Here is a 14,252-nt window from a genome sequence, read left to right on the forward strand (position 1 = left end):
TTTAATAAATGCTTGATGCGTGAAATAAGTGACTTTGAAATCCTTTTATAAGTACCATGCAAGATGCTTGCTATATTTCACACATATATGTGCCTTTCCCTGTTGAGGCAGGTTTAAAAGGGGTTATTGAAGTATAATCATAGTGAACTATTTTACGCAGCCTACATGCCTAATCACTATGGTAACCCTGCTTTGGCCTGTAGTTCCTTACAAGTAGGTAGGAATATGTAACAATACCCTGCATTCCTTTTCATATTCGTTAGCTATGCTAGGTAACAAATTACCCTTAAAACTAGCAGCTTAAAACAATAATAAATATTTATTATCACACTCATTTTCTGTAAGGCTGGAATTAGGGAGTCAATTGGCTAGGTAGTTTTGTCTTGGGGTCTCTTATGAGATTGCAGTCAGGATATGACTGGGATCACAGGCAACTGAAGGCTTGGCTGGAGCTGAAGGATCTGCCTCCAAGATGGTCAATCATTGAGGGCTGTTTGTTAGCAAGAGGCTTCAATTCCTCTCCATACAGTCCTCTCCATAGGCTGTTTGAATATTCTCACAACACATTGTCCAGATTCCTTCAGAGTGGGCAATCCAAGAGAAAGAAGGAAACTCCATCCTTTTTAGCCACAAAAGTCACACATTGTCATATTCATCATATTCTGTTCATTAGAGATGAGTCACTCACTTCAACTCTCACTCAGGGGATGAGGAATTAAACCCTACCTCTTAAAAGAAGTAGTATCAACAAATTTGTGAACATGATTTTAATCTACCATACTTTTTGTTTATATTCATAATCACCTGAATTCATAAAACAATTTACCTCTACTATTTGGCAGCATAGATTCTACTCAAAATAACAATATTTTACCCAAATATTCTACATGAATAAAGAAATCATCTACAAGAAATATGGACACACACCTACAATACAACAAAAGTAAATTGATGATAGCATTTAGATTTGCCAATTCTTATTTTCTCTTTTCTATTAATCATGCTTGTCATGGGTTGTGGAGTTTGCTGATATTGGAATAGGATTGAAGTGAGGAGTTTGACCTGGGAGAAGACTGTGAAAATATTGTAGTAAAGAAGGGGTTTTAATCTAAGGTAAACTTTTGTTACATTATTCTTCTTTGATTTGATCTTTTGATGTCACCATAAGCTAATAAAGTAATTCTTAAGATTCAGCAATCCAGTATTGTCTCTATTCTTCTCTATATTATGCTGTAACTTAGTAAGACTGTGGCCACAAGAATGTGTGAGACAGTGAGTGGTTAGGGAGTGAACATATTGGTAAATGGCACAAATCTATATATCAGACCTTTCCCAGATACATCAATCAATAAATATAATATGATTTTCCAACTGGCATTATAACAGTTACTTCAGCATATAAAATGTGATGTAAATAGAGGATAATAATATTTCTACTAATAATAATTATAAGCACTGATTGACTGCCTACTCTATGAACAAGCATGGAAATCCAATGGTAAACAATAAGTGTGAGGTCTGTATCATCATGAAACTTGCATTCCGGAAGCCGAAACAGAGAGCAAAATAGGTAAGAAATGTTGTGATTAATGCTAAGGCCAGGATAACAAAATAGTGAATGAGGGATGACTGCAAATGATAGTTTGGAATGTAACTTGCAAGCTGTGCCAGGTAGAAAAGAATAGGAAAGGAATTATAGAAAGAAGGAACAACATAGGCAAAGGGATGATGCTTAAAAATTATAATATGTACTTTAAAATGCTAATAGATTAGTAATTCTGGGAGTTCAGCTGTACTTAAGAGTACATTGGCAAGAGATAAAACTGAAGAGGAAATCAAGGGCCTGAAATTGTAGGTTGTATGTTATGTTAATGAGGATTTATTTTATCCTAAAGCCTTTACGGAGCCCTGGTGGTGCAGTGGTTAAGAGATTGACTACTAACCAAAAGGTCGGCAGTTTGAATCTACCAGTAGCTCCTTGGAAACCCTATGAGGCAGTTCTAATTTATCTTATAGGGTCATTATGAGTAAGAATTGACTCAATAGCAATAGGTTTGTGAAGCCTTTATAAAAACCTTTGAAGAAAGGACAAGATCTTATTTCTATTTTAGAAAGATTATTACAGCTTCTGAGCTGAGGGAACATGCATCCATGGGATAGGATGGATTTTTTTTTTTTTTTTAATTTATTGTGCTTTAGGTGAAAGTTTACAAATCAGGTCAGTCTCTTATAGAAAAAGTGGTACACAGCCCACCGTGCACTCCCAGCTGTTCCGCCATTAATGAGACAGCACATTCCTCCTTTCCATGCTGTATTTCCCGTGTCCATTCAACCAGCCTTGTTGCCCTCTTCCTTCTCATCTCACCACCAGAAAGCAGTTGCCCACATAGTCTCATGTGTCTGCTTGAGCCATGAAGTTCACTCCTCACCAGAATCATTGTGTTATAGCCCAGGCCAATCCCTGTCTGTGGAGTTGGTTTTGGGAATGGTTCCAATCTTGGGCTATCAAAGGGTCCAGGGGCTATGACCATCAGGGTCCCTCTGGTCTCAGTCAGATCATTAAGTCTGGTCTTTTTATGAGAATTTAAGAACTGTATCACACTGTTCTACTGCTCCAGGGTTGAAATTTTTAAACCAATCAGTGCCCAATAGGTTAAGTGACAAGACTGAGCAGTGGTGACTGAAGAAAGATAGATTCTAAAGATATTTTGAAGTCTAAAAATTGACAGGACTAGGAAGAGCATATGTAAGGAGTTTTATGTGAAAGTTAAAGAGGTCAACATTTCTGATTTGTGGTAACCATGGCATTCCCCAAGTCTTTTGTCTTGAACAGGAAGAACTTGTAGCCCTCCTTTCACCCAGCCATTTGAACTGTCGTATTTAATATAAGAAAACATTTTCATGTTCTCATAACCATTTTATACACTTACAGACAAACTGAATATTTATAACAAAACCAGAATAATACTCAGAGACACACAATATCTTTCAAACATGAACACACACACATACACACAGATAATGTCACCATAGATTGCTTTAGCTGAAGTTAAAAGTGAACCTGCCATTTCGAAAGCCCTATGGATGCTGCTCTCTCAGGGTACTGCCTGCCTTTTAAGATTTGAACCTGCAAGTACTTAATCCACCCCAGCCGCCGTAACCTCAGAACTTCAGGAACTAGACCTCTGGGAAGTGTCTCCCTATCCAGCCCACAGGTCACTGACTGGGTTTTTTCTGTGGTCTCCCAGGAGCCCATGAGCTCTGAGGACCCTCTTTGAGGATCCCAAAAAAGATAGAAAATAGGATTGTCCTCTGATGTGTCACTTTTCTCCATCCTTTGGTCCCCATCAAGGGGTTGGGGCTGGTGAGTGTTGGTTGTTGGGCACGGTAGACAGCACTGTTGGTTAGGTGTCGTTGAGTTGGCTCTGACTCATCGTGACTCTATATACAACAGAACGAAACACTGCCTGGTCCTGAGCCATTGCCACAATTGTTGCTTACGTTTGAGCCGTGGTGGCACCCACTGTGTCAATCCAACTCGTTGAGGGTCTTCCTCTTTTTCACTGACCCTCTACTTTACCAAGCATAATGTCCTCCTCCAGGGACTGGTCCCTCTTGATAACATGTCCAAAGTACTTGAGAAAAGCCTTGCCATCCTTGCTTCTAAAGAGATTCTGGCTGTACTTCTCCTGAGACAGATTTGTTCATTCTCCTGACAGTCCCTGGTGTATTTAATATTCTTCACCAACATCATAATTCAAAGACATCAGTTCTTCTTAAGTCTTTCTTATTCTTTGTCCAGCTTTCATATGCATATGAGGTAATTGAAAATACCATGGCTTGGGTCAGGCTCACCTTAGTCTTGAAAGTGACATCTTTCTTTTTAACACTTTAAAGAGGTCATTTGCAGCAGATTTACCCAATGCAATACATTGTTTGATTTTTGAAAGCAGCATTCAAGAAGTAGAAAGTCAAGGGTAGAATTTAGGGCCAGAACATAGGAAATTAACTGAAGGGACTAAAGAGGACCCATGTGGAAGACCAAGGAGAGGTTAATAGAAGCCTGGGTGGGCTAAATTCAGTTTTCCCCATGAATTAAGGTCCTCAGGATTGGTGGCCAGATTTTTAAATTGTCTTAGGGGTAGAGCAAGGATGGATAAAAAGGGAATAATGCAACAAGTAGGACTGGGGCTGTACTGAGGATGCAAATCAACAGCCAAAAAAGGAAGAACCCCTGAGCTTGGATTGAGAAGAGCGGACTCTGAGTCTGAGGTTTCCTTGTGGTTGCAACTTTATGTTATTGCATTGGTTTCTGCCATATGTGCGTGTTTCCATGTGGTTGTAATAATAGTGATATTTCAAAATATTTGCTATTTATTGAGAGGTTACTCTTTTCCAGGCACTGAACTTATATGACTTTTCTTACGTAATTGGAACAAAAAAAAAAAAAAATTGAGGTATAGGCATCTTAGCAAGAAAAAATAACTCATTCTATACAAGAGTCACAGCTCAAGAGAAAATCCAGGATACTTGTCTTACCCAGTTTTTTGCAATGATCCTCTATGTGGACTCTGTCTATGAGTTCATATCTGTCAGTGTATATATATACATGCAGTATGTATTGTACTTACTCATTCATTCATTTTTTCATCCATCCATTCATTCACTCATTAAATTTCACTTTAATGGAATATAGAGTAAATAGAAGGGAACATAGACTGGAGGTGGCGTGGGAGGGATGTGACTGAAGAGGATTGTAGGTTTCATATCAAAGGGGAGATTGTGTGTCAAACTAAGGGTTTAAGCATCATTCATTTATTCAACAAAATTTATTGTTTTGTAGAAATTGATCTAGATTCTTGAGACAAAATTATAGAAATAAAAAATGTGTTTACCCTCATGGAAGAGAGAAGATAAACAAGCACAATAAACTGTTTCAATGGGTATGTGCGGGGGGTGGGAAGAGGCACTCAATTCAGCCTTGGGGGTTGAGAAAAAGTTTTCTGGAAGAATTTTCACCTGTGTTGAGGCAAAAAGACTGGCCAAAAGTAATCACTGGTTTGAATATCCTGGACAATGTCAATAAAAATGATAATGATGAATAATGATTTTATTTCCATCACTGATGCAAATATCTTTAGCATTTTTCTGATTTGGCATGTTATGACTGCTTGTTTGAATAGTTTTTCTTTTTTGTGGGATAGAAGGGTTTTCTTTTGCATAATAAATACTTAATAATTTCAAATATATTTTCCGAGTTTATTGAGACAAATGAAAAAAAATTTTTTTTTATCTTGACTTAGTAATGATATTCAATTCCAGACATGGAGAGTACTGTTGAAAGAAAATGAAACAAATCTGACATCATCTTTGCTTTTACAGGGACTGCAGTTTAGCAGGAAATACAAATATTTTAAAATAGTTACAAATATGATGACTTTCAGAAAAGAGTGAATATTTCTCTTCAGAAAAGAGTAAACATTTTTCTTCAGAAAAGACTAAATTTTCTGATATAGCATGTAAGAGAGGACTAAAAGTTTTCAGAGAGATCTGGAAGCCCATTCCAAGGGAAGTTATGTTTTGCTGAGAAAGACATGTCTTAATTGAGACTTGAATGGTAAGTAGAACTTAGCCTTGTTGGGAGGTAGGAGTAGTGAGGGGAATTAATGTTTTACGTAAAGAGAGAAACTTGTACGCAGCATCAAAATCAGTAGACTTTGGCACTGAAGGAACATGTGTTTCCTTACTTGTATTTAGAAAAGCGCACAGCATCTGTTTATCCAAACAACCATCGTTCAGAGAAGTGCAGACCTCTTTTCATGCCAAGTTCACCACAGGTACCACTTCTGAACTCTGTATAATGATAACTAAATCTCAGGGAGTGTCAGTGGTCACAATCTTCTGTACTACATGAGTTTCCAGTGTCTCTGGTCTCATTATCTTTCATCTTCAGAGAAATAAGATGAATCTCAGTGGACTGGGACATATCATAGCACGTTTGAATTGTCTCAATGTTGATGGAGCAGAGTTTCAAAAAGCAGGTTGAAGACAGAGAAGAGAAAGATAATTGCCTCACTTATTCTTGTTTTTATACATGATTTGTTTAAACAAGATCCAATCAAGGACCATGTTATACTTGGTTTTAGGTGTTTTAAATTTATTTTAATCTGGAACGGTATTTCCCTTGCCTAATCCCCTCTCTTTTATTTTTAATGGCATTGACTTGTTGAAATGACCAGACTGGTTGTCTTGTCCATGTTATGGATTTGTCTGCTTGTAGGATGACAAGCCTGATCATCTCTTTTCTACATGCAGGCTGACATGTGTGTTTGTGAATGCTTTTGGATGGCTGCATGTATCTGCAGGCATAGAAACACAAAAATGACAGAAGACCTTCCTCCACATATGTGTGGACAAAGGATGACCTCAGATAAGCTGGAAAGCTGTGATGCAAATACACACTTTCAGGATGCCATATATTATTGAGTATGTGAGTAGCACAGGAGAGGGGTTTTTAAATGAAGGCTGAACAGCCTAAACACGTCTCTAATGCTGGCAATAGGTGAGTTCCTGGCCTCCACAGAAGAGCACTGAGATGAAGGTGCATGAACTTAGAGAACACAAATACTCAATAGAAATGAATGCTGGACTATGGCTGACCATCTGAATTTTGGAACATGTCCTCATAACCTAGAACACATGAATTACAGAGATACTATACAGGAGATTTTGAGTTGTCACAAGGGAATGGTTTTTAGTTATAGAAAAGGAAAAAGTCTGAAAGAAAAAAAATCTTTCTCTTCTGCAGAACACAGAAGAGAGGAGTAACTCAGGTTTGGTCTTGGGGATGGAAGATATTGTGAGCCAGGCCTAAAACAGAGACAAAAAATGAAGGGTAAGGAAAAGGTTGAACATGATTTCTGGCCTTGTTAGGCTAGGATTCTGAGGCACAGGGCACATATATCTTGTTAGTGCTGCTTCAGGGAGTCTTGACCTGGCTGTACGGTTATTTGTACAGTATTAATAGCTTTCTATGTAAGCACAATGGGAGACATTACTGGAAAAGGAAGCAAATATAGGACCTAGTATTTAAAAGAGAAATTCTGTGAGTAAAGCTTACATGGCATGTGGTGATGCCCAATCCAGCTATGAGAAACATTTTTTTTAAATATCTTTTTTGTGGTAATGTCCTCTGTTCACATGTGTATGTGTGTGTGTGTGTGTGTGTGCCTCAGAGGGAAAGGGTGAGAGAAGGAGTTTGTGTGATTATATGCAGATAAAATATATGAGAAAATCTAAGTGTAGATCACGGTATGCCTAAGATTACAGGTATTAAGTGTATCTGAGAAAGAGTACATGCCTTAGGGTCTATGTGGCTATCAAGAAGATGTCTGTCCACAGAAAAACAGTCCTCCTTTGGTGCAGATATCTTGAACAATAGTGTTTCTAAGACCAAAATATTAGGATATTATAAACCTGTATAAACCTGTAATCTAGGTTGATAGAAAGCCATTGCTTTGGAGGAGCAAGGACACACGAGCCTCAGCTACAGAGAATTTTTCTATTTCGTGAGTTACAGGTGATGTCCAGCAGCATAGTGTAAGAATTCAGCTAGACTATTATTATTTTTGACCTGAATTAGTTGTTTGAATGGCAATAAAATAGATTTGAGACAACAAATCTATGATCCACAGTTATCGGGTAGTCTTGAAAGGAAGGGGCAGTTGCCCTGGGGCAGAGAAGGATATCCGCAATAACAGAGAAAGCAGATCTTATCCAATTATGACCATAAGCATGTAAACTTAATCCATCAACACATGGAAAAATTTGTCTTGCTAACTTGTATCAGGGCACAGCATGCCGGGAGAAGTATGATTGTACTAAATATGGAATGTTTCCTAATAAAGTTGTATAAACCAGGGTAGTGGGCCAGAAGAGAGAAGAGCTTCTGTTTGGATAGAATGATCATATATTCCAATGTGTCTGGGACACTCCTTGTATACACATGTTGCTTGCCATCATTATTAATCTCAACCTTTTTTCACTCTCAAAGATCTTCCACTTTGGATGGCGCCTTATCTTCAGGAGTCAATAATGACTGGTTGAAAGTGAGAATGACTCAAGTAACTCTAACTTTCCATCATCAGACTCTGTCCTTCCTCAGGACCTGGGGCTTGTGCCATCCCAGTCTGAAATGGTTATTTTCTACCTGAGCCGTTATTACCCAGGAACAATTCCATGGGTGGATTAGGATTCCCTTCTGTGTCACCCACATTGTGGCTGTTGTACGAAACTGCATTCTTCTCTACCTCATTGCAGTGTAGCATTGTCTGCATGAACTCATTTTTTTTTTTTTTTCTCCCCATGCTGGCCATGACTGACCTCATCGTATCTACAACTGTTTTGCCTAAAACACACTGTATTTTTGGCTTGGATCTTGAGAAATTACCTTCCCTGAATGCTTTATGCAAATGTTTTTCCTTCGTTTCCGCAGTGTTTTGGATTCAGCTGACCTGATGGTCATGGCATTTGATCACTATGTGGTCATTTGCACTCCTTTGAGATACACGAGCATCTTGACCCCCAAGACTATGATCAGATTGTTGCGAGCATCTCCTTCCAAAGCTTCTGCATCATCCTGCCAGATATATTCTTGTTGATACGCCAGCCTTTCTGCAGGACACACATCATCTCCCACACATACTTGAGCATATCAGGGCTTTGAACCAGTTCTTTCTGGTTCAGTCATGGCCGATGAAGCCAAATAGAACAGACTTGAATTTTTAAAACATGGGTGAACTGGAACAATACTGGAATGGGAAAAATTACCAGTCAAAGCCCTGCTAGAAACTTAATCTCCCTCTTAGAAAACAAGGACAGCGTGCATGTTGCATAGCAGTCAAATATTTTGACAGGCAGAGTCAGAAACAATGGCACCCGGCTCAAAGATGGTGGCCGATCACACCACTTTGAACGTGTGTCACCCTTCACTGTTCTGCCAATAATCCAATCTTCAGCATCAGGCTCCTGAAAGGGCTCGCTATGCCATTTCTGAGTGTCCTGTTCCCAGGCTTCGATCTGTAATTTTTCCTGTTCTAGTTATCATTCCGGTTCACTCAAATTTAAAAAATTATTTTCTGTGCTGATTTCACTTCATTGGCCATGACTGAAGCAGTTCAAACTGGTTCAAAGCCATGGAGTATATAGGTGTTGCCTGGCTTGCCTGCGTTGCTACTTCCATCAATACCTGGTTTGGGTTTTTTCCGATGATAACAGTCATCTCAGATCTGATTCTAATTGCAACTTTCTACACTTTCGTCTTTGGTGCTGTCTTTCATCTGCGCTCTCGAAATGCCCACCTGAAGGCCCTTGGCACCTGTGGTTCTCATGTCTGTGTAATCCTCATGACTTAGCTACCTGCCTTCTTCTCCATCCTTGCCCATCGCTTTGGACGCAATGTCTCCCTGAACTTTCCACATCATGTTTGCCAGTCTCTACATTGTTGTCCCACCTTAATTCAATTCCGTTGTCTATGGAGTGAAGACCAAGCAGATCAGAGATAAAGTCAAACTCTTGTTTCTACCAAGGGTACAGCATGATGGTTCACTAGGCGATGAAAAACTTAAAATAAGTTCCTAGTGTGTATAAATACAGCAAGAATAAAAAGAAAATGTTATTTATAGCAAAAGCTGCCCACAGCTGGCTTTTATATGCCAGGAAATTGGCATAATCTATGTGAAAGAGATGGTTCTGCACGTAAAAATTTCTTTGATGACATCTTTGCTTGTGGAATATGGGGATGCGTAGGATATGATCAGGAAAAAGGATGTGAAAACGGACAGCTGAATTAATCTAATCAGAAAAAGAAATAGAAATTTCCAAGTTGAAGATTTGTCACTGTGATGAGAAAAATATGTCATAGGTGAGGCAGGGAGACTGAAAAAGAGATACTAAAAGCAAAAAGACAGTGAAGAATTTCTCATTTGGGGATTAGCACATGGATATTGAGAATGTTTATGATAATATTCAAGTCTAATTATTGTCCATTTTATGCTTCACTGTAATTCACTCTACATATTCTACCCCCACAAAATGTTTTCAGTGTAAGTCTTCTCTAAACAATGAGTTCTGTTGGTAATGGTACAGTGGGAATAAGAGAAATAGGATATTGATGCATGCTATGGCTTTTCAATCAGTACCAGGAGGGGAGATCAGCTAGTAGGCTCCAGGCTACATTGGGGAAGTAAGCTGCAGAGGTAAGGTCCCGACAAACATAATCCTTGAAAACAGTCAGGGATCTTGGGAAAAGCTTGAACTTCTCACAGTACATAGGATCAGTAGGCCTCAAGTCAATTCAGTTGGATGCAAAAGTAAAAAAAAAAAAAATTGACCAGAGAACTTGTAGACCCCTTTGCTACAGACCATATTTCCTTGATTGTAAGAGGCAATCAAGTACAGGGCACTGGGGGTTGGGAGAGTGAGGAGGAAAATACCTACAACAAAGTAACATATCCATGGGAAGGTACATCCAAATTTCGTAAGCATTTACTATATGCTGTGATTTAAGGAAGAATAATCATGGAATATTATGAAGTTAGAGTTCACCTAACCGAGTAGTTTACAATCCTCTCCTAAGGAGCTGGGTTCTGAGAAGCTTCCTCTGAGAAGGCTCATCTAAAGACAGGTATGAAGGAATTTTCTTCTTGTCCTGTCTCCACACCCAGCAGATCTGCCTTTATCTAATTTTTCAAGTGTCTAGGTAAGATTTTATTTGATTGATAGATTTCTGCATATAAATTTTCTGGAAAATCTTTAATTCATGTGGAATAGATTAAGTCCTTGTGATGTTTCAAATATTGTGCTAAGCACTCGACGTGTCATGATTGACAATCAGATGTCCTGCCCTGCTCCCGTGGAGCTTATATTCTAGGGAGAGTGACATATAAGATACAAGAAAAATAAATCAATTAATTATTTTCAAATAGTAATATGTCCAATGAAAAAATAAAGCTGCATAACATGAAGGGCTGTAACTGAGAGAGGACACAGTGCCAGAGAGGACAACAAGTGTCAAGATTCTGGGGCTGGAACAGCTTCATATACAATGATGATGAAAATGAGGCCAGTATTACTGGAGCAGAGTGAGTCTGGGGAAGAGGAGGGAAATGAGGGAGGAGGGGCAGTAGGGTCAGATCCTGTGGGATTGGTATCATCCAAACTTCCTTCCCAGAGGAGGAAACTGAAGCCCAGAGAATGAACATGATTTGTCTAAGACACACAGCAAGAAAGTTATAACTGTGGAGCTAGAATAAAATCTGAGAAGACAGGTCAGTGATATTCCTATAGAGCACAGTAACAACCACGTTGTTACAAGAAAATACAGAAGAAAAGGAAAAAAAAAAAAAAAACTTTAGGAATATCAGATTTTAATGCTGTGAACTACAAATGTCTTAAATTAAGCCACATCCAACTCAGTGAGGATTCTGCTCTCTGTGCCAGCTTGCTGAAAATACAGATACCAGAATAGAGGACCTCTTATTCTTTTGTGGATATTTTCATCATGATAAGAATATGGATTGGTGATGAACTGAAGTTTTTTTTTTCAATTGTGCTTTAGGTGAAATTTTATGGCTCAAGTGAGTTTCTTATACAAAAATTTATACACACATTGTTATGTGACCCTAGCTGCCATCTCCATAATGTGGCCACACATTCCTCCTTTCCACCCTGGATTTCCTGTGTCCATTCAACCAGCTCCTGTCCCCTTCTGCCTTCTCATCTCGCCTCCAGACAGGAGCTGCCCATCTAGTCTAGTGTATCTGCTTGAACTAAGAAGCACACTCTTCACGAGTATCATTTTATGCCTTAGAGTCCAGTCTGTTCTTTATCTGACTGAATTTACCTGAGTTGACCCCAGGAATGGTGTTGGTTCTGGGCTAACAGAGAGGCTGGAGGCCATGTCTTCTGGGGTTCCTTAAATCTCAGTCAGATCATCAAGTCTGGTCTTTTTACTAGAATTTAAGTTTTGAACCCCACTGTTCTCCTGCTCCATCAGGGATTCTCTGTTTTGTTCCCTGTCAGGGTAGTCTCTGGTGGGAGCTGGGCACCATCTGGAAGAACTGATGATTTAAATTAGACTAAAGGAACAATAAATAAATAGAGTTTGAATTGAGATAATTTAAAAATTCATACTCCTTTCATTCTAGTAGGAACTCAAAGCCACAATTATCCCCCTACACACAAAAATGGCTCTAATGAAAGCTTAAGTGTCTAGAAAAAGCAACCAAGGAAGGGACTGTCTCCTGTATTGTCATATTTTCCCCCTTTCACACCCTACCTCTGCCTCAGTTGCCTGACCCAAGCCATGGTATTTTCAATCACATCGTATGCATGTGAAAGCTGGACAATGAATAAGGAAGACCGAAGAAGAATTGATGCCTTTGAATTGTGGTGTTGGTGAAGAATATTGAATATACCATGGACTGCCAGAAGAACGAATAAATCTGTCTTGAAAGAAGTACAACCAGAATGTTCCTTAGAAGCAAGGATGGCGAGACTGCATCTAACATACTTTGGACATGTTGTCAGGGGGGATCAGTCCCTGGAGAAGGGTATCATGCTTGGCAAAGTACAGAGTCAGTGGTAAAGAGGAAGACCCTCAATGAGGTGGATTGACACAGTGGCTGCAACAGTGGGCTCCAGCATAACAAAGATTGTGAGGATGGTGCAGGACTGGGCAGCTGTTTCGTTCTGTTGTGCATAGTGTCGCTATGAGTTGGGACTGACTTGACGGCACCTAACAACAACAACAACAAAATACAATAAAAGAAATTGCTAGAAAAATAAAATTAAAAAAAAAAAGAAAATAGAAGCCCAATTTCTATTATTATATTCAAAAGGCAAAATAAATTTTAACAAGTATCATCAAAATTAATATAACATAGGAAACAGTAAAAGACTTAAAACATTTTACACATCGTTCATTGAAAGTATGTTTTATAGAGGTGGTTAATGTAGAGAAATTCTATTACATGCATAAGATTTTGTCATCCTGAAATTATACCTAAACAAAAAGTGCAAATTAAAGCCCAGGGTCCAGTGGAGATGGTGTCTGTTGTGTGTAAGAGACGAAGGGTTTGAGAGTAGGATGAGCAGGGGTAGAAAGCATAGAGTTTTAAAGGGATTTGACTGTGAGGAATTCAGTAATAAGAGACATTGATGGAAATGGCTTTTGTCAGTATTGCTAAATTTGAAAAAATATTGTTTAGGTGACCAACTGAATAATAGCTGACCTATTCTCAATAGAGATTATGTCTTGAGATGTTTATTTTTTTTCTTCTGTGGACCCATGTGATGCCATGTAAAGAGAATGGGCTTGAATTCTAAGTCTTAACCTCTCTGAGCCTTGTTTTTTGAATTGATAATGGTAACAGCTATCTCATAGTTCCATTGAAAAGCTTTCTAAGATGCCAACGGTGATAAATACGAGTAGATTCTTTCACTCATCTTTTCAAACGCAGTCAACTTTCTTTCCCCTCCTCTTTGCCTCTATTATGTGTGAATAGTGGCTACCTTTGGAGAGGAAAAGCTTTTGCATTATACTTCTTAATCTTCTTCTGTAGTGTTTGAATGTTTTACTTCAAGCACCTATTTCATATTTAGCACAGAGATTTTAAGAACCTTAAGATATTAAAGTTCCTGCTGTGACTTCCCAGCACATCTTGTTCCAGGGGTGATGATGATCTGGGCAGTCTGCTTTGGGTGGGGGCTGCTACAGGAAGTGGTACAGGCTGGATTTCTCACTGAGAACTCCCGTGACTAAATTGTCACACTTGCACAGCAGGCTTGTTTTGGTCTCTGGGCCACACCACAGTAACTACTCCCACATAGTCTGGATCATAACAAGTGTGTATATATGTGTGCACACATGCACAGACACACACATACCACATAAGGAAAAGTTTCAACGTGGAAGGCGATTATGTGATTATTCTGAAATATCAAAGTAAATATCCACAATAATAGGTGATTTTTTTTTGGATAAATTTTGAATTAGTTCTGTGACAGTGTAAGCAACAACAAAAAAAACTGGGGGTTAAAACAAATATAAACTGTTGGTGACATATTGTGAAGTATCTGTCATTATCACACTTTATTATGTCCCTCTGAATGGGCAGGGGTATACGCTTTGAGGGAAGTGAAATGTTGTAAAACTAATAATGTCTATTATAAGGATACTATGGTCACCCCTG

At 38.8% G+C, this 14,252-nt stretch overlaps 1 pseudogene; it reads left to right on the forward strand.

Moving 5' to 3' along the window:
* The first annotated feature begins 8,080 nt into the window (after positions 1-8,080).
* LOC135232169 (olfactory receptor 52H1-like) lies at positions 8,081-9,639 on the forward strand (annotated as a pseudogene).
* Positions 9,640-14,252: the final 4,613 nt, after the last annotated feature.

The sequence above is a fragment of the Loxodonta africana genome, chromosome 7 (assembly GCF_030014295.1).
Source record: "Loxodonta africana isolate mLoxAfr1 chromosome 7, mLoxAfr1.hap2, whole genome shotgun sequence".
In the NCBI taxonomy this organism is placed as follows: domain Eukaryota; kingdom Metazoa; phylum Chordata; class Mammalia; order Proboscidea; family Elephantidae; genus Loxodonta; species Loxodonta africana.